The sequence below is a fragment of the Cydia splendana genome, chromosome 3 (genome assembly GCF_910591565.1).
Source record: "Cydia splendana chromosome 3, ilCydSple1.2, whole genome shotgun sequence".
NCBI classification, from domain to species: domain Eukaryota; kingdom Metazoa; phylum Arthropoda; class Insecta; order Lepidoptera; family Tortricidae; genus Cydia; species Cydia splendana.
Window position 1 is genome coordinate 19,099,092 of NC_085962.1, and position 22,412 is coordinate 19,121,503.

General features: G+C 40.7%; 1 protein-coding gene across 1 annotated transcript in view; it reads left to right on the forward strand.

The window, feature by feature from the left end:
- Positions 1-2,120: 2,120 nt before the first annotated feature.
- The window catches only part of LOC134789379 (eukaryotic translation initiation factor 4 gamma 2), a 77,432-nt gene continuing 57,140 nt past the window's right edge, over positions 2,121-22,412 (forward strand). The window contains exon 1 of the mRNA XM_063760011.1: positions 2,121-2,434. The gene's annotated coding sequence lies outside the window, so the exon portion shown is untranslated. The remainder of the gene's footprint in view (positions 2,435-22,412) is intronic.

Genomic DNA, 22,412 nt, shown 5'->3' on the forward strand with positions numbered 1-22,412 from the left:
TTGGTCGAATTTATTTGTTGCCCACCATAATCCATACTAAATTTACGGTGGGGAATAAAAAAATGTGAGACTGTGACAAGGACAAACAATAATAGCTCTTTCGCTGCAACTCCTACTGAATGATATATAAGACTATCCTGTTCGGTCATTTCCCCCCACCCATCGTGCCTGATCCAGTTATATACTAGATTCATGCCAAAAACATGACAACTAATGACTGGGTGATAAAAGGACATGGTCTAATAAAACATGGTCTTGCATTCCCAGAGTGACACGGGCCTACGTCACAATAACATTGCCACTTTATTTCAACATAACATGTTACATGGGTACATTATACCTATGGTTAATAAGTTAAAATATTTCTTTATAATTTTATAATTTTCATTTATATGTATTTTAGCTTAAATTTTACAATAACACGTCATTTTTAATTACTCGTTAGCAATATCTTCCGATTCACGAAAGAAATTTCAGACTTTCGGGTAATTCTGTTTATACTACTGGCAACACAGGATAGCGCTGTGCACATTTGACAATTCGGATCTAGATAACTTCATGCCCTGACCGTCATCCTTGTCGAACGCGTGTTAATTGTTATTTCCTTCTCGCTCAGTGTCAGCCTTAGAGGATATAACCAACGGAGACGCCATGTCTAAAATTTTCGGTACAAAATAGTCTGCCGTTTTTTGCGGGGGAGGGGCACATCAAATGTATAGGTACGTCATGTCAGATAAACGTCAGTCCATACATATGGTTGACATGTGGTTGACCATTGGCCGCCTTTTTTCGACAGAGGGGAACGCCTGTTAATGGCGGCTCCATTGTTAATTACTCCGAGGTGTCAGCAGTCGCAGTGTTTTCCAAACTTTTCACGCCGTAAGCTTGGTAATTAATGTGTAACTGTGAATTAGTTTTTCAAACGTTTGTCTTGTATAGATAAATAAAGTTTAATTTAATACATTAGATTTGTTTTATTTTACTATGTTTCTACATGAATAACTTAAAATTAATGCCGTTAAAATAATTTTCACCGTTGGTTAAAATTCTCCCACATTTCAAAGTTTGAGAACCTGTAAACAGCATGATGACGTAGGCGCGTGTCAGTTAGGTCATACGCGAATCTCGGAATGGAGTACCAGGCGGAGTATATTATTATACCATGATAAAAGGACAAAGAAATTGGATAGGTGGAATACCACCCTAACCCTAGCCGCACAAGCACGGAATATAGGTACACGGAATTTTCCGCACGGAATGACAGGTGCCAGCGAGACAGCACTATAGCGACGTCCCGTTCACACCTGTCATTCGGAAACCGAGTGCAAATTCCGTGCGTCTGTGGTTAGCCTTAGTTAAGCGCTGTTTGCCTCTCTCTCTAACAACCATTATTGTTAGAAAGAGAGACATACTGCCATTACAAGTTAGAGTCAGACCAAGTCAGACTAAGTTAACTTGGCAGCGATTTTAATAGCACAGACTATGCAAATGTTATTTCAAACGTCATAATAATTGTAAAGCTGTTGTAAAGAGACTCTTGGTTCTGTTCAAGTCGGTGCAAACATATTATATAGTTCGTTTTTTTTAGTAAGTATTAAGCCCCCTCCAGACTATGCGCGTGAATCGCGGGCGAAGCCGCGAACGCAAGTGTGTAGTCGATTTTCGCAGACAGCGTAATCGACTCCACACTCGCGTTCGCGGCTTCGCCCGCGATTCACGCGCATAGTCTGGAGGGGGCTTTAGAAAGAACTTGAAAGAAGGTAAGCGATCTTGACATAAAATCAATAACTTATTTTTAAAATGTGTTTTTCTATTAAAAGACACATCAATATTGTTTACCTTATTTCTAATGCTAAAAAAAACGAACTATATATAGTTGGTCAAGCAAATCTTGTCAGTAGAAAAAGGCGGGAAATTCAAATTTTCTATGAGACAATATTCCTTCGTGCCTGCATTTTTCAAATTTGCCGCCTTTTTCTACTGACAAGATCTGCTTGACCAACTATATTAGCTTATTAGATGAACTCTACACGTTTCTGAACGAAGTGGCTGAAGAAATTCAGACCTTAGTCGATAGTTTTCTTGTATTTAAAACGACAACGATTCAGTTGTCATTGCTAGGCTGCAGAGGACGCTTTTGTTATTTTTCGACCGGATATATTGTACTTGTTTAATACAAAATTGCTAGATAAATTCAATTGCGTGTTGTTGAAAATTGTATAAATCTTGTTATATTTTTATTTCACATAGTCTCAATACAAAACAGTGCACGACAGATTTAATTTTAATATAAGATACTTGATTGGAGCATTGTTAAACGAAGTCAAGCTTTTGTCTATGTGTGGGTGTCAAATATTTCAGTAGTGTGCGTGCAACAGAACTAGCTTGTCGCGTTGCGGTGCGTGTGCTTTCTACAATTGACTTTCAACGCCTCGTAAGTTTGTGAATTTCATTAATTTTTGTGTATTTAGTGTCCCCAAGGATCAAGCAACATTGTGCAATGAAGTCCTGGCGAGTAACGTGAAGAGGGATGGCCGGATCCACCGTGATCATTCGATCGGATCGTGTCGATGCGTCACCTTTGTGTGCCATTTCGCGAGTTCCGTATATTATTCTAGAATTTGGATACATACAAGTTGTAGGCAAAGATGAGAGTCTGTGTTATGGAGAAGCAAGAGGAAGCGCTGAGGGAGTGCTGTATGCATTCTAACCTCGATGGGGCCGTAGACTCCGTAGAGGAAGTGAGCGCTCGGCGTCGACGGCCGACGGCGGCGGCTCCCGTGATTGGTCGCGGGTGTTCCTCGTATTGTATACGCCGTTATTCTTTGTGCTAATCGCGAATTACCTCGACACCTATTTGTAATGTTTCCTGATTTCCTAACGACCTAATGAATTTTGTGAAATAGGTAGTTGTAGTGGGTAGTTGTACACTTAGGTATTGCTAATTTTACCTGTTGGTGTTGGTTCCTTGTCTGGTGACAATCCATGAGACTAATGCTCAGAATATTACACAAATTCAAAACTACATAATTATAATCAAGCATTTCTATTGAATCTAAACTAATCTAAAGGATCTGGGTCTGTACTGAATGATGTAGCCAGGCCAGCTGATGCCGGGCCTGGCAGGTGTTACACATCTGACAAGCTTCACCATGTAAATAAATTAAATATTTTTTATACTTCATCCAAATATGGTGCCTACAAACATACCAGTATGCATCTTAATACATGATTATTTATATTTTTTAATAATTGTGAGTTATTTCATACTTCCATTACTCCAATCATGGTTAAAAATTAATTGCATATATCTCACACCATTATATTGTTTTTTTAATAGTAATTTATGTAATGGAGAATAATATAATTTAGTACCTATTAATTCCTTACAAAATTTTGTAGTTGATCTGTGTAGTGATGTCCCGAATGTTGCAGTTCATTGAAAATAAGGATTAGCTAAACTACATACCCTAAATTCAAGTAAGTACATAACTTTGCCTTAACTAGCATTAAATCATAATTCTACTTTAAATTGTGTCATGGGTGTTAAGTAATTCATTTGGTTTAAGATTTAGTATAATTTCCATAATAAAAAAAAACTGGACAAGTGCGAGTCGGACTCGCCCACCGAGGGTTCCATACTTTTAGTATTTGTTGTTATAGCGGCAACAGAAATACATCATCTGTGAAAATTTCAACTGCCTAGCTATCACGGTTCATGAGATACAGTCTGGTGACAGACGGACGGATGGACGGACGGACGGACGGACAACGGAGTCTTAGTAATAGGGTCCCGTTTTTACCCTTTGGGTACGGAACCCTAAAAGTATACCTTTGGGACGGGTGGTGAAGTTAGGTGTTATTTTAATATTTTTTTAAACTACGTATTTAAACGCTTCTTTGTCAATTCAAAGGATACCTATATATTTCCTGGTAAAATTATTGTTTTTACTCAGGCAAAGTTGCGCACCAACAGTGAAGTTAGGGTTCCCTACGGTAGATAGTTTTGCTGACCCAAATTTTCAATAAAATGCAACAGTGGTAATACGTGGGTTTGCCAATAACTCAACAGCGGGCGTAGCATGGTTCCATTTTTATGGCCTGTCACTACGTCTGTCACTTTCGCACTTACATACTTGTTAGAACGTGACAAGCGATAAAAATGCGACCGCAGAACACTACTTTTACTATAGTTCGTTTTTTTTAGCATTAGTAATAAGATAAACAATCTTGATGTGTCTTTTAATTGAAAAACACATTTTAAAAATAAGTTACGGCAAATATGTAACAATTATGAATCTAATACGATCTTTTATATTCTTCTGCTTTCATAAGTAATAGTTATTGATTTTTATAAAGTGTTTTTCAATTAAAAGACATGTCAAGATCGCTTACCTTCTTACAAGTTCTTTCTAATGCTAAAAAAAACGAACTATAAATAAGTCCATATTCTGAACTAAGCTAAAGTGCCCTGTCCGAGGTAAGAAGCCTACCCATTATTTACAGGGCACCCGTTTTATGAATTTAAATCAATTACATTTCTGAAAATGGGTGAAAAGCAAGTAGCCTTGGTTGGGTACGTAGTTAAATCACCACCATTTTGCATTTTTTTGATTGGCAATTATCTGCTCACAGAAAAAGTAACATCTTGAACCTGCACCATGTGTTTGTGTAAAAGTTGTTACCAGTTGCATGCCTAATTAAAACTAATGTAAGGGTTAATTATAATTGTATTCGTCACATAAATTTAAAACAATGCTATAATAGGTAGAATCTGCTTACTAGGCCAAGTCTGAGCCACAAATGTGTTTGTAGGTCAAGTTTATCCATCATAAGGCCGCGGACTGGACGCACGCGACCGGCGGTGAGGGCAGCGGTGCGAGCGCCGCTGCCCGCCGCTGTCATTCAGAATAGGTTCATTCAAGTTTTCAAGTCTATATACATTTTGATGAGTCGTTCGAACGTACCGCTCGCGCCGCCTCGCTTGAGCGACTTGATCAAAATGTATAGGATTGAATGATCCTGTTCTAGACGACGGCGGCGGCTGGCGGCGACGATCGCACCGCTACCCACGCCGCCGGTCGCGTGCGACCAGTCCGCGTCCTAAAATCTAGTTTTTCGATATGGATCTTCCCTAATGGGCCGTCAATTTGCGACCCCCTGAGAGTGCAGTTGCACCCCCTACGTGGCCTACACTAATCCACACAAAAATTTCGTTAACTAGTTGTATTACTTGTATTAGTCGCCAGTTAGTGCAAATGTTTCAGCTAAATAACAAGTAGGTATCTTGTACTGTATGTTGCATACATTAGTCAAACATTTCCTGATCACACATACATATGCTAATGCCTTTGTGAGGTTACCTCGTGACAGTCGTGACTTAGCGACGTAAAGACAGTACACAGGTGTACTATCTACTTAGAGCTTCGCAGTGCTTAGGACTTATAACAACTTCCTGATTTGCTTACTGTTATGTTATGAAAGACGTTGCTTTACTTTGGAATGAAGTGGTCGAACCCCTCTCTCCTATTTAAGGCATAATCTACCCATCTTGCGCACAATACACATGTCTCTATAGACATCACAATCTATACTCTCGTCACATCGCCCACGGTATCTGATCGACACCTCCAATTTGTTTGATGTTACATACCCCAAATTATATTTTGGTTTAGTCAAAATGCGATAAAAGCGTGTTAGAAAACAAAAGACATTCTGTAGAAGCCATTGATTTAAAAAGTGACCCCTTTGAAAAACCGATTGTTAAAAAAACATTCAATCAATTGTTTTGGCAAATGAATCTAATAAATCGCCCGCATTAAATTGGAGTCAGCGGTAAAATAAAAATTAGATACGAGTTAGCCAAGGTGCGGTCAGTATCATCCTCACACGTTTATATACCTAATTGTAGCTAATAATCGTATGGATCATGTGTAGGTGTGCAGCGGTGCAGAGGCTGCGCCGCGGCGGGGCCGTAGATGTGGGTCAATGGTAGCGCTCCATCGAGCGCGCGGCCCTGCGACCGCGGCCCCGCCAACTGGGTCGCGGGAGGGGCGGGCGCCCTGCAGCACACCCCTGTGTTTTGCACATAGAACTTAAACACGAGTAAATTACTCGAAATTCAATAAGTTTCTGACTAATAACATTTTTATAAACACATTTGTTTCTGCTTGCGACTTCGTCTGCGTTGGATGATTTCCGTGATCGCTATTTTCTATGTCCTTTCCCGGGACACAAACTATTTCCATACCACTTTTCATTAAAATCGATTCAGCGGTTAATTTCGCATTTAAAATATCGAGAACTAGCCCAATTGACCCTATTTACCGCCCCCAATGCTGCAAATCTAAAGGGGTCTACTAGTACCTAGCCACCGAAGTTTCACTATTCGCTTTTCTGTCTATAGTTCTATACATCCTCTAATCAGCTTCATGGCACCGTCAACCGGGGTGAATAGGGAAGGCGGGCTGATTACGGATAAAAATACTCTTAATCGCATGATATAATTTTGTGCAGGTGCGAGTTTAAAAAAGAATACCAAGTAAATGTCAATCCCGGTTTTTATCCCTATTCACGCCGGTTGATGGTACTAAATTACTGTATTGTCATATTTGTCATCTGTATTATTAATACTATCAAGTTTCAAATCGCCGCGACTTTTAAAAGTAGGTTACTTTCAAACTATTAGGCCCAAATGAAAAATAATTATTAAAAATAGTTACATTTGCTTTGTTTCGTTCAATTTCAAGTAAAACGTGATTCGAATACAACTGCTAATTTTTCAACCCTTTACCAATCACTACGACGTGTAAATCGATCGACCTATTTTTAGATGAATGACGAACATTCATTTTTACGGCTTATTGCCTTGATTATATGTATTTGGTAGATAGATATACCGTTTCCGTTCCCTCGTAGCAAAGAATATGGGAAATAAATTGCAGAATTTTATCGGTCTTGGATTCATTTTTAATGTGCATAAACAATGCACTACATTATTTAGCGAATAATTAGCGAAACTTAAAAGGATTCGCTATTAATCCAGTGAAATTGTAGAATTTTGTAACGTGGCTCTTCTGCGTCAAATCCGGTAGTTCTGATTTTTTGCAGACTTATATATGATGTTGGCCCAATTAATAATCCAAGTTTGTGACCTTGAGCGCCGAACGCAACTTTGTCAAAAATTGAAAAACCTGCGAAAATTTCGGTTTTTATTTAGTTTTGGGCGATTCTAACCCTAAAGGACTAGTTTTTGATAGTACCTTCCTTAGACGTTTTTAAAGAAGCCTAAATTTGCTACAATACGAGATTAGAACTGTCTCTGTAGATTGAATAGTTTCCGAGATAAAGGCTTTCAAAATTTAGATTTTTTTGAAATTGAGCTCGTAAGCTAAGTGAGTGCAGTGAGTATGCACTTTTGACTCAGGCGATGCCGCTTGGCACGATTGTTCCTAAGGTCAAACAAAGCTCATTTGGCCCAGTAGCTACGAGATCGTACCGTGCATACCCCCCAAAAAGGGAGGGGAAGGTCGGATGCCCAGGTCCAATCTTTGCTATATTTCTTCCTACTCTTAGGAGCTAGGGCACGTTATATATCATTCTCATATAATTTAGGGATGAAAACATTATATTCATACTTTTAAGTTAAGTGTTTTTTTAAAGATTTTTGACTTTGGCCATAATTACATTTCTATGGAAATCGTCACTCAATCCGCTTCATATTTTTACAAAAAAATGTATGAATGCCTGCTTTGAAGTGATACTTTATAGCATAAGGAAGCCCTAAATTATATGAAAATCATATATAACTTGCCCTAGTTGCTAAGAGCAGGAAGAAATATAGCTTAGATTGGACCTGGGGATCCGACCCTTTCCCCCTCCCTTTTTGGGGGGTAGGCACGGTACGATATCGTGGCTACCGCGCCAAATCAGCTTTGTTTGACCTTAGGAACAATCGTGCCAAGCGGCATCGCCTGAGTCAAAAGTGCATACTCACTGCAATCACTTAGCTTACGAGCGCAATTTCAAAAAAATCTAAATTTTGAAAGCCTTTATCTCGGAAACTATTCAATCTACAGAGACAGTTCTAATCTCGTATTGTAGCAAATTTAGTCTTCTTTAAAAACGTCTAAGGAAGGTACTATCAAAAACTAGTCCTTTAGGGTTAGAATCGCCCAAAACTAAACAAAAACCGAAATTTTCGCAGGTTTTTCGATTTTTGACAAAGTTGCGTTCGGCGCTCGAGGTCACCAACTTGGATTATTCCTTGGACTAACGTCATAAATAAGTCTGCACAAAATCAGATCTACCGGATTTGACGCAAACGCTAAATGTATAATTTTACTGTATTATATCGTATACACAATATTGTTGCACAACATTGCCTAATACCATGTCAAACATTGTCTGGCTTGAAAAAACAGATTCTCTATACTCTGTTGTTTGTATCTAAGTTTGAATTTGGAAGTTACTCGTAACGGTACAAGGTTCCAGTTATTGCGCAGGTTAGGTATGGGAGTACAACAATAAAGTTCCGTTACTCAAAATGTTATGGGAATGGGATTATGTAGATATGGTTAATCGAGACACCTGCTTCTCTCTTCGAAATAGTTTATTTTATTTACTACAGATTATGAGATTAGGTATAGTAGTTGTAGACTGTACGCATTTTATACGTACGTATATACGTTATATACGTACCTAAACTCTGTGTCTGAATAACTATTCAGACAGAGAGTTTAAGAGGTAGTAAAAAGGCGAACTTAACTTATTATCCCTTCAAGGATATCTTGTAGTGTAGTAGTAGATGAGAGATAGTGAACTGTAGACGAGAACAGTACTATGTACAAATTGTTCTATATACCCATTATTGTATTCATTATTGCCATGTGGTTCTCTTGGCCTCCTTAATCGTTGTCGCGTTGGCATTTCATCGACTCATTTGCGCGTTACTTGACTTGCATTAAAATGTTTGTGAGAAAGTGCTTGTTTTGGTGCATGAGAATATTCCTACAGCTCTGCGTCATCGGCATAAAATGGGTTAATCATTTTCCAATAACTTGCCATATTCATTTTATCTTCGCCATCGCTATTTTCGCCCAGGTTAACAGGCTTCGTCCTGCGTGGGTTTAACCTACGTAACCTAATCAATACGCTCTTCGCTCACTAAGTTAGTAGGTATAAACTGATAAACCGTGCAACTAGTAAACTAATCAAATTATTTTTACTAAAGTCATCATATGTTATGTATGTTAGCTCAGCTGACAACGTTGACAAATGTGGTATTATCTATGAAAAGGGACCTTATTGTCGATGGCGCTTACGACACTAACATCGATGAGCACTAAACGAAGTAATTTAAAATTGGTGATTCTGGCCCATTTTAGTTATTTTGATTTCCAATTTAGCAATTAAGTTTCTTTGATTACTGGAACATTCAATGTTGCTGTCTATCCAATGCGGAGGTCAATTTATGTTATGTGACGCTGATGAACTTATCAGTCATCGGGTTTAAAGGTCCCTTTGTAGTTTTTTATAAATAACTCGTAAACGGTGACCTGTAGCAAAAATGTTCTGATACATAAGTAATCTGCGTAAAATTGTCTACATTAAATATTCTATACACTTTTTCGCTAGGATCAGTATTTAAAAAAATATGTAAGGTAAAAAGTTAAATATGATCAATTGTTAATATTTTTTGTAAATAACTCGTAAACGGTGGCCTGTACCAAAAAATGTTCTGATACATAAGTAATCTACATAAAATCTACTCACACCAGAGGATGCTGAAGACCGAACGCTTAGCTAAAACGCTAGGTTGAAGGAGAAGAAGATTGATCCTAGCGAAAAAGTGTATAGAATATTTAAGGCGCTCTTATACTCGAGTTTTACGTTTTCAAGGGGGTGAAGCAGACGAGTGGTAGAACGGGCAGGCGGGCGCCCCGCGCGGCGCACCGCACCATTCCCGCGCAGCACGTCTACGTCCTTATTCTGAGGACATCGGTATTCTGAATCGTCAGTTCCGGGATTTTTAGTTCGGCAATTAATATTGAATAAGATTTATTAGTAAATGCGGAGGTCAATTTATGTTATGTGACGCTGATGAACTGATCAGTCATCGGGTTTAAGGTCCCTTTGTAGTTTTTTATAAATAACTCGTATACGGTGACTTGTAGCAATAAATGTTCTGACACATAAGTAATCTACATCAAATTGTCTACATTAAGGCGCGGTGTGTAGTAAAATGCACTTTTTTGTCATCATATTTACAGACTTTTACAAGGATTTCATGCATTATTTTCTAGTATGTATAACTTCAGTCCTTGAACTACGTTATTGCTTGTCAGAAACACGACGGCTCATTATTTTCTCGATAGAATCTTAAGTTGAAAACATGCCTAACACTGTCTTTATTTCCTTATGTTAGAAGTACTAGGACGAAAATGTATATGAAACTTACTTCAGTCGATAGCTTTTAAGTAAATCTTCATTATTGCTTGTCCTTTTATCGATACGTTAATTTTTTCATTCATCATTTGATGAATTCAACATTTTGCCTACTAAATTACACCCTACGCGGCAATACCTTGCGCCTATTCCTCACGCCAGTACGCCCGTGACCACTGTCAGCGTCGGACCTGTGCTAGTTTAGCGGACGTTTCATAAAATGGGTAATCACAGTATAAATATGCAAATATGTTATACACACAATGTTTTTCAACATACTTACGAAGAAAAGCAAAATAATTCTTAAATACGGTGACATTTCAGACATTCGTCCGTCATATTGTCATTTTATAACAAGTTGGGCAGCAAAGGCACACACCCATCTAACCAATCCGGAATTCAGTCACGATTAATAAATTGTGTAAACATATTTTAAAAGGCTATAAAATTAATCAAATTGAATAATTTAGACTGGTCACATTTTTGTAAAAATCGATTTCTACTGGCAAAACATATTACTTTTTGGCAACCGGGTTTTTTAACCTAATTAGACCCCGCTGAATCCGAATTTGCCGGTTGCTTGATCGAATTCTTGACTGGAAGTGAGATATGTGATATTAAAGGTCCCTTTTTTTAGTTTTTCGTAAATAACTCGTAAACGGTGGCCAATATAAAAAAAAGAACTAATAATCTACACAAAATTTTCAATAAAAAAGATTCAGTACATTTTAAGCAGGGATCAATATTTAAAAAGATAATAAAGAGGGAAAGTTAATTATAATAAATTCTAAGGTTCCTCGTTTTTATTTTTTCGTTAATAATTTGAAAAGTATGACTCATAGCAAAAACAAATCTTACACATAAATCATCATCATCATCATCATCTCAGCTATAAGACGTCCACTGCTGAACATAGGCCTCCCCCTTGGACCTCCATACGTGCCGGTTGGAAGCGACCCGCATCCAGCGTCTTCCGGCGACCTTAACAAGATCATCTGTCCATCTTGTGGGTGGACGTCCTACGCTGCGCTTGCTAGTCCGTGGTCTCTACTCGAGCACATTTCGACCCCATCGGCCATCTTCTCTGCGTACAATGTGGCCTGCCCATTGCCACTTCAGCTTGCTAATCCGGTGGGCTATGTCGGTGACTTTAGTTCGTCTACGGATCTCCTCATTTCTGATTCGATCACGTAGAGAAACTCCGAGCATAGCCCTCTCCATAGCTCGTTGAGCGACTTTGAGTTTTGAGATGAGGCCGATAGTGAAAGACCACGTTTCGGAGCCGTAAGTCATCACTGGTAACACACATTGATTAAAGACTTTCGTCTTGAGGCACTGAGGTATGTCGGACGAAAAGACATTACGTAGTTTCCCGAACGCTGCCCAACCGAGTTGGATTCGGCGGTTGACCTCTTTCTCGAAGTTGGACCTACCTAATTGGACTACTTGTCCTAGGTAGATATACGAGTCAACAACTTCGAGTACCGAGTTCCCAACAGAGACTGGGATGGGCACAACATTGGCATTTGACATAAGTTTCGTCTTGTCCATGTTCATTTTCAAGCCCACCCGTTGTGAAACTCGGTTGAGGTCATCGAGCATCATGCTGAGTTCCTCCATCGACTTTGCCGACCTCCAATGACTACGATATCGTCGGCAAACCGAAGGTGAGTGATGTATTCGCCGTTGATGTTGATGCCTTCCCATTCCAGGACCTTGAAGGCGTCTTCCATTACGGCAGTAAACAGTTTCGGAGAGATAACGTCTCCCTGCCTTACGCCTCTTTGCAATGGAATCGCCCTCGTGCTCTGCTCCTGTACTCGGACCGACATGGTGGCGTTATTATACAAACACTTCAACACTTCGATGTACCGATAGTCAATATGGCATCGCTGAAGAGACTCAAGCACCGCCCATGTTTCCACCGAATCGAAGGCTTTCTCATAGTCCACAAACGCTAAGCATAATGGCAAGTTATACTCTTCGGTCTTCTGTATAACTTGCCGCAGCGTATGGATGTGGTCTATGGTACTATAGCCTTTTCGGAAACCGGCTTGTTTGGGAGGCTGGAAGTCATCAAGTCTGTGTTCGAGACGGTTCGTGATGACCCTTGAAAACAGCTTATAGACATGGCTCAGAAGCGTGATGGGTCTGTAGTTCTTCAATAGGTTGTTATCACCTTTTTTGAAGAACAGCACCACCTCGCCTCTATTCCATGTTTCAGGCGTTATGCCCTCGGACAAGACGGAATTAAAGAGCTTCTGGAGGACTTTAAGTACCGGTGTTCCACCCGCTCTCAGAAGCTCTGAAGTGATTCCGTCTTTGCCCGGCGCCTTGTTGTTCTTAAGCTGCTTCAGGGCCATCCTAATCTCGTACAGACTGATGTCCGGGATATCTTCGGTATAATGTCGGGACAGCTTGGCTCTTGGATCTCCTACCAAGCTGTCAACGGGCTTTGCGATCGAAGTGTATAACTGTCCATAGAACCTCTCGATCTCACCTAAAACCTCCGCTTTGCTCGACGCTATGCTGCCATCTTCCCGTTTCAGCTTTGTCAGCTGGCTTTGCCCAATAGACCCTTGCTTTGCTTGCGTTGCTTTGTCCTTTGCGAACACTTTGGAGCCTTGGTTTCGCTCAATAGTCTCTTTAATACGGTTAGTATTAAAGAGACGCAGATCACGTCGCAAGGACTTAGATATACGTCTATTGAGCTGCCTATATGACTCCGCGTCATCGGGAGACTGCAACTGTAGCGAGCGTCGTTCAGCCATGAGGTTTAAGGTTTGCTCGGTCAATTTCTGAGGCCTATCTTTACGGCGGGGTCTAAAAAACTTAGACCCTACTGTGTGGACAGTTTCCACTAGCCCGTCGTTGATTTCGTCCACTGAAGCCAAGTTCTCTAGGCAAGCAAAGCGGTTAGAGAGCTCGAGTTGAAAGCTTTCGGGGTTTTGAACATGGGCTCGAGTAGGTCGGAGCGTAGACTTCATCAGGCTGGACCTTTCAAGTTTAATATTGATATTCAGTGTGCCTCTTACGATTCGGTGATCTGTTGATCACACATAAATAATAAACATAAAATTTCCTACAAGAAACATGTAGAACACTTTTCGCTAGGATCAATATTTAAAAAGACAAAGCAGCCGGTAAGTTAATTACAATCAATTTTAAAGTCCCTTTTTAGTTTTTTGTAAATAACTCGTAAACGGTGTCCCATAGCAAAATAGGTTTTATGAATAAATAATCTACATAAAATTTCCTGCAAAAAACATCTGAACACTTTTCTCTAGGATCAATATTTAAAACGATATTAAAGGAAGAAAGTTCATTACAATCAATTCACATGTCACTTTTTTTAGTTTTTAGGGTCCCGTACCTCAAAAGGAAAAAACGGAACCCTTATAGGATCACTCGTGCGAATGTCTGTCTGTCTGTCCGTCTGTCACAGCCCATTTTCTTCAAAAGTACTGGACCAATTAAGTTGAAATTTGGTACACACATGTAAATTCGTGACCCAAAGACGGACATCTTACGTAAACAAATGAATTTTAAACATGGAGGCCACTTTTTAGCCAAGGGGGGTTAGTTAACATTAAGAACCTATTTTGCTATGGGCCACCGTTTAAGAGTCATTTACGAAAAACTTAAAATAGGGACCTGGAAATTGATTATAATTAACTTACCCCCTTTAATACCTCATTAAATATTGATCGTAGCGAAAAAGTGTACAAAACCTTTTTTGTGGACAATTTTATGTTCAATATTTATGTATAATATTTTTTGCAACTGCCCCCGTTGCAACCGTTTACGAGTTATTTACGAAAAAAAAGCGACCTGTGAACTGATTGTGATTAACTTTCTTCCTTTATAGCAGGAGATCTAAGGTCCACCACCTTGCATTTTGGAGACAAAGCAAACCGCTTGGAACAGGTGTTCCTGGGGGTGATCTGAGCTGATTAAGCCCGGTTGCCAAGAGGTTCCCCCCAGCTGGTTGTCAGGGGAGGGGGGTAAAAGTGCCTCCGGCGCGCCTCACTCTAAGCTGCATATCTGCATACATCTCGCAACTATATCAAGTTTGGTGTCTTTTTCGTGTAATTCGAGGATGAAGAATTCATTTCTGCGACTAAATTTTCACTCACCCATACAAAAAATTCGAGAAATTCAAAATTCAAAAAAAATCTATTAATTTTTTTTTCGTAAATGCTCTAAAAAATTTAAACTATGAGGATTTGCTCTAGAAAAAAAATACTTGTGAATAGCCCAGTTATCCTACTATACAGAATAGTAAACTTGTCAAACATTTTTTTTCATAACTCGGTTAAAAAAAAATGTTTTGTGTCGCGCGGCGTACCTGCATTGTAAGAGCGGTATGCAGCATTTAGGATTTTTAAGTATGTTTAGATGATTTCTGATAAGTTGTTATTCTTCTGATAGATTACATTAATAAATTACTTCTGGACGTGATATATATACAAATATAAATTAAATATATAAATAAAGATGTTGGGAAAACTTTCGCCAACAGAGTTAAGTATTATAAATGTGATAAAATTAACATTATTATTTGTATGTCTTTTCCATATCTCGGGACTATGGGGTCCCGGACCTTTGGGAGGCGTACGTGGGGACGAAGCCAACAGCGCAGAGGCCCTTTAAGGCACGTTAATCTAAAAGCAAGGGATACATGTGGTGGATACTATCCCCGAACGCACAATGTGATACATCCGGAGATGGTCCCCGCCAGGTGCAAAGACTATTGCAGTGCAGCACTTTTGTGCTGCGATGGGAACTAAGGTTATGGGCTTCGTCAGATTTGAAAGTTGGATGGACTGGATAATGGGCTATGGGAGAGACTAACGGACACCTGCCGTGACAATCAGTCTCAAAATTGTAAATGACAAGTGGTGACTCGCCAACGCCACAGTGCGACAACAGGGCAACACTTTGGAGTGGCTATGAGGTTGTCGAGAGGTGTCTGCGGTAGCCAGATCCCGGTAATCCGTTCAGCATGCCGCCGGCGTTATGACATTTTACACTTCGAACCTGGAGCATAGGTCCCGCTCTTGCGACTCCATTCTGGCCGGCCAATCAAGGCAAGCACAGAGGCGAGGGCCAGATGACAGGGCCCTCTGGAATAGGGGTCCGCGGTGTCGTCACTCACAATCAGCTCGCCACAAGCTGCCCCCGCGGGACATTATTATTATTATTGTGGTGTTGTGGGCCTTTGAGTGTCGCATTGACCAGCATTGATCTATTGTGACGGCCCTTTAAGTTCATTACTAATGCCCGTTGCATCCAGAAAGTTCCAGATTCTTTGGGTCGTAATGTTTTGTACCTCATAGGGTTGCACTACGTGTCGCCCTAGGTAGGTACTTCTTTTTGACATTAGTAGTCCACAAGAACAGAGAATGTGCATTGCAGTCTCCTCTGACTCCTGACAGAACCTGCATGTCGCATCTTGTTTCTTGCCAATTTGAAACATATGTTTGTTCAACTTGCAGTGTCCAGTCAGTATTCTGGTCACCGCGCAGGTTTTGTGCCTTTTGAGTCTTAAAAGCTCCTTAGCAGTTTTGCTGTTGAACCCTTTGATCAGAGCTTTCGAGTGTTCTTGTCCTTTAACGAACTTCCACCAATCGATTGCTCTCGTTTTTTCTAAGTTGCCGAGCAGAGAATATGCATCTCGTTTTGTGCTTCCACAGAAGGGTTCTGGGCCGACCAGGGGTGTGTCTGCGCCCTTTCTAGCAAGTTCGTCCGCTTCTTCGTTTCCGTTAATGTCGGAGTGCCCTGGTACCCATCTAAGTGTAACTTTGTTGGAGTAAGCCAGTGCATTTCGGTTTGTTTTACAGTTCTGGACTAGTTTTGAGTTTGACTTAAGGGATTCTAGTGCCAGCGGAGCAGCCTGGCTGTCTGAGTTGATGTAGATAAGCTGGTGTCTTAGGTTTCTATCCAGGTTGATCTCCGCACATTTGTTGATGGCGAAGACTTCTGCCTGGAAGATTGAGGCCAGTGTGCCCATGCTGACGTAGCTCTGAGCTTAGATCTCTCACCATAGATCCCACATCATACATCATTGCCTTTCTTGGAACCATCTGTATACCAGATGTGGCTTCCCTCTTCGACGTATATTTGGTTGTTGATCCATTTATCTCTAGGAGGTATTTCTACCGTTTACAGTTTGGTGAGATGACATTCGGTGTGCGTGTCATCAGTGGGCATGCTAAGAGTTCTATTCGCAAAAACCCAGGCCTTTAGATTGGTTAATGCCTGAGAGCGCCATTTTGGCCTGTTTAGTGTGCATATTCTGTAGACGTACTGCTTGGCCTCCTTTTGCACCTGCAAGTGGAGTGGTATGATGTCCAGCAGTGCATCTAGGGCCGCTCCCGGTGTCGAGGAGTAGGCGCCTGTTACTGTTAAACAAGCCGTGCGTTGCAGGCTGTTTAGAGTGTCTATTGTTGTCTTTTGGCTGGTTTTGTTACACCAGACTACACGGAGGCGTAGGTGACAATTGGCCTCACTACCGCTGTGTTTACCACATAGCAATTTGGGTCTTAAGCCCCATCTTGCTCCTGCCATTCGACAGCATGACCACATGGCCATTTTCGCTTTTTGTATAATGTTTCTCAGGTGAGGGTTCCAAGTTAACTTTTGGTCGAAGGTGACCCCTAGATACTTGACCTCTGCCGAGATCGGTATTATTTGTCCATTAAGTCTTGGTTTTGTGAGTTTATCGAGCTTCCGTTTCCTCGTGAATGGTTAAATGACTATTACAGTCTTGCTCGGATTAATGGACAAGTCATTTTCTCTACACCATTTGAATATTGTGTTTAGAGCTCCTTGCATTAGGTTTAGGTTGGATATTGTGTTGAGGCAAGGGCCTTTGACGATGACTACAAGGTCGTCGGCATATCCTTGCGTATCAAAGTCTTGGCCTGACATGATTGCAAGAAGTTGGTCCACTGCTACGGTCCATAATAGTGGGGATAAAACGCCTCCTTGTAGGCACCCTTTAGTGGTATAAAATTCATGCTCTATATATAGTATTGATGGTCAGAGTGGCTACTCTGTTCGAGAGCATGCTATGTACCCATCTGGTGGTTTCGTCTACTCCCTTTGATTTCATACCATTGGGTATGGTCTCTGCGGGCGTATTGTCGAAAGCACCTTCAACATCAAGGAACGCACATAGAGCGGTTTGCTTTTCCTCTAGGGTTTTCTGCACCTTGTCAACCTGGTTGAAAATTATTTCGGCGACACGGCGGTTTTCAGTTGTGTCGCATGTTCCGGTGTAGGATTTGGTCTATGTTTGGGGACAGATTATAGCCCCTCAGCAACAGCCACCATGCCCTGCTGACTGGGGCTGGTCCAAACAACATGGAGCCCATATGGACAAGCCTACCTGCGGCGGCTGCTGCTTGTTTCGAGCTTATTCGTTGCCGCTGCAAAACAAAATGCGCAGGGAGGTGCAACTGCGTTAAAAAAAACCTAAAATGCACAGTCCCATGGGCATGTAATGGCAATTACGAACAATATATATCTTATTTTAACATCTCCTATGTTAATTTTATCACATTTATAATACTTAACTCTATTAGCAAAAGTTTTCCCAACATATTTATTTATATATTTAATTTATATATGTATATATATCACGTCCAGAAGTAATTTATTAATGTAATCTACCACCAGAAGAATAACAACTTATCAGAAATCATCTAAACATACTTAAAAATCCTAAACGTTGCATACCACTCTTACAATGCAGGTACGCCGCGCGACACAAAACATTTTTTTTTAACAGAGTTATGAAAAAAAAAATGTTTGACAAGTTTACTATTCTGTATAGTAGGAGAACTGGGCTATTCATAGGTTTTTTTTTTTCTAGAGCAAATCCTCATAGTATACATTCTGTTGAAGATTTTCGAAAAAAAAAATCTAAAGATTATTTTTGAATTTTGAATTTTTCGAATTTTTTGTATGGGTGAGTGAAAATTTAGTCACAGAAATGAATTCTTCATCCTCGAATTATACGAAAATGACACCAAACTTGATATAGTTGCGAGATGTATGCAGATATAAAGCTTAGAGTGAGGCGCGTCGGAGGCACTTTTACCCCCCCTCCCCTGCCCACCTACTGGGGGGAACCTCTTGGCAACCGGGCTTAATCAGCTCAGGTCACCCCCAGGAACACCTGTTCCAAGCGGTTTGCTTTGTCTCCAAAATGCAAGGTCCCCTTAGAAAACGGGACCTTAGATCTCCTGCTATTAATATCGTTTTAAATATTGATCCTAGAGAAAAGTGTTCAGATGTTTTTTGCAGAAAATTTTATGGAGATTATTTATTCATAAAAACCTATTGTGCTATGGGACACCGTTTACGAGTTATTTACAAAAAACTAAAAAGGGACTTTAAAATTGATTACTAGTATTTGCCCTGTGCGCGGGGCCCGAGGGCCCCGCGGTGCGCGTGTTGTTGTTTGTACTGTTGTTGGTATTGTTGTTTATGTGTTGTTGTTGTTGGTGCTGTTGTTTGTGCTGTTGTTGGTGCCGTAGTTTTGTTTTCCAAAGGGAAAGAGAAATGAATTTCTACTTTTGTTAGGACGAAAAGATCCGCGTGCGAGCACTTCATTCCCGCAGCTCGGCCTTCGGCCTCGCGTGCATGGGAAATCTAAAGGGACGCTCCGGGCCTTCGGCCCTACGCGGAGCTCGGCCTTCGGCCTTCGCTGGGTTCCGAAGCTCAGCGTCGGGCCTTCGGCCCGCCGCTTCGCTTTTCGCTTTTTAAAACACTTAGGATGGTTGGTTTTGCTTCGGGGCTTAAGCGGGAAGTTGGAGCTTAAACACGACCCAATAGTAAAAGTGTCTTGACAAGCTCACGTCGTGTGACACTTCGGGCCTTCGGCCCTACGCGGAGCTCGGCCTTCGGCCTTCGCGAGCCTCGACGCTTCGCTTCTCAAGACAGTTGACTTTGTAGAACGCTTGGGGGAACTGCATTCACGCAGCTCGGCCTTCGGCCTCGCGTTTTCGGAGTCGGGGTGGAGGCTCCGGGCCTTCGGCCCTCCGCCGGGGTCGGCCTTCGGCCTCCCGGCCTGAAGCTCGCCCTTCGGGCTCGCTTAACACACTTTTTGTACAGGATTTTGCTTTGTTGGTCATTCCCGCAGCTCGGCCTTCGGCCTCGCCCAAAATTACTGAAGGTGGGGCATGCTTGGACATTCGGGGTGAAGCTCCGGGCCTGACGGCCCTCCGCGGGGTCGGCCTTCGGCCTCCCGGCCTGAAGCTCGCCCTTCGGGCTCGCTTAACCTACTTGGAAATTTGAATTTTGCCCGTGTCCGCCGCCATTTTGGATATTTCCAAATTTTTTTTTACATGGTAATCTTGGGCCCCCTAGCTCGCCGCATGCCAAATATCAGCGCACTCGGACCAACTTGAAAAAAAAAAAAAGACGGCCATTTTGAAAAATTTTAAATGCTGTTTGTTTTGTCTCGGGGCCCTCTATGAAATTTGGTCGAGCACCCCCCACCTATCTCGCACCGTTTAAGAGTTGCCATACAAAATTAAAATGACCATTATTTCCGCCATCTTGGATTTTTTCCAAAAAAATTTTTTTGCATAGGAATCTAGAGGTCTCTATCTCTCGCCATGCCAAATCCCAACGCGCTCGGACCTACTTGAAAAAATTAAAAAAAAAAAGTCAGCCAGTTTGAATTTTTTTAAATGCAGTTTGTTTTATCTCGGGGCCCTCTATGACATTTGGTCGAGCACCCCCAACCTATCTCGCACCGTTTAAAAGTTGCCCTACAAATTAAAAGTGGCCATTTTTTCCGCCACCTTGGATTTTTTCGAATTTTTTTTTTCCATACGAATCTAGAGGACCCCGAGATTCCGTGACCAAAATTTCAGCGCGCTAGGACAAACTTGAAAAAATTAAAAAAAAAATGGCGGCGTCAAAAACTGCCAGGGTCCCTCTATGACATTTGGTCGAGCACCCCCCACCTACCTCCCACCGGTTGGCCGGGCCGTCGAACATTTTTCTGACTGGATCAGGTAGACCAAAAGTCGGATTTTTCTGGAGGTCACCAGGCCGCCCTCTATACGACCGTACCAAACTCAAATACCCCACGAACCTCCGTCTGGGAGAACAATCGTGTCAATCAGTCAGTCGGATTGCGGCTTTATATAATAATCATAATTGACTTACCGGATGCTTTGTCTTTTTAAATATTTATCCTAGCGAAAAGTGTTCTACATGTTTCTTGTAGGAAATTTTATGTATATTATTTGTGTAAAATTTGTTTTTGCTATGAGTCATACTTTTCAAATTATTAACGAAAAAATAAAAACAAGGAACCTTAGAATTTATTATAATTAACTTTCCCTCTTTATTATCTTTTTAAATATTGATCCCTGCTAAAAATGTACTAAATCTTTTTGTATTGAAAATGTTGTGTCGATTATTAACGTTTAACAATTTTTTTTATATTGGCCACCGTTTACGAGTTATTTACGAAAAACTAAAAAAAGAGACCTTCAAAAAGTGATTATAATTAACTTTCCCGCCTTAATATCTCTTTGAATATTGATCCTAGCGAAAAATTGTACGGAATCTTTCTTGTAGGCAATTTTATGCAGATTACTTATGTTTAAGAAAATTTTTGCTATGCGCTACCGTTTAAGAGTTATTTACGAAAAACTAAAAAAAAGGGACCTTTAATATCAACTATCTCACTTCCAGTCAAGAATTCGATCAATCAACCGGCAATTTCGGATTCAGCGGGGTCTAATTAGGTTAAAAAACCCGGTTGCCAAAAAATAATATGTTTTGCCAGTCGAAATCGATTTTTACAAAAACATGATCAGTCAAGTATACACTCATATTGTATACATATAATTAATAATTATTTAGGTACACTCACCGACCTCACCGTCTTACCTACCATTTTTAGGGTTCCCTACCCAAAGGGTAAAACGGAACCCTATTAGTAAGACTCCGCTGTCCGTCCGTTCGTCCGTCCGTCTGTCAGCAGGCTGTATCTCACGAACCGTGATAGCTAGACAGTTGAAATTTTCACAGATGATGTATTCTGTTGCCGCTATAACAACAAATACTAAAAAGTACGGAACCCTCGGTGGGCTCAGTGGGCGAGTCCGACTCGCGCTTGTCCGGTTTTTAATTTCATTAAGTACTCATCAAAATTCGAATTTACTAATAAATCTTATTCAATATTAATTGCCGAACTAAAAATCCCGGAACTGACGATTCAGAATACCGATGTCCTCAGAATAAGGACGTAGACGTGCTGCGCGGGAATGGTGCGGTGCGCCGCGCGGGGCGCCCGCCTGCCCGTTCTACCACTCGTCTGCTTCACCCCCTTGAAAACGTAAAACTCGAGTATAAGAGCGCCTTAAATATTCTATACACTTTTTCGCTAGGATCAATCTTCTTCTCCTTCAACCTAGCGTTTTAGCTAAGCGTTCGGTCTTCAGCATCCTCTGGTGTGAGTAGATTTTATGTAGATTACTTATGTATCAGAACATTTTTTGGTACAGGCCACCGTTTACGAGTTATTTACAAAAAATATTAACAATTGATCATATTTAACTTTTTACCTTAAATATCTTTTTAAATACTGATCCTAGCGAAAAAGTGTATAGAATATTTAATGTAGACAATTTTACGCAGATTACTTATGTATCAGAACATTTTTGCTACAGGTCACCGTTTACGAGTTATTTATAAAAAACTACAAAGGGACCTTTAAACCCGATGACTGATAAGTTCATCAGCGTCACATAACATAAATTGACCTCCGCATTGGATAGACAGCAACATTGAATGTTCCAGTAATCAAAGAAATTTAATTGCTAAATTGGAAATCAAAATAACTAAAATGGGCCAGAATCCCCAATTTTAAACTACTACGTTTTGTGCTCATCGATGTTAGTGTCGTAAGCGCCATCGACAATAAGGTCCCTTTT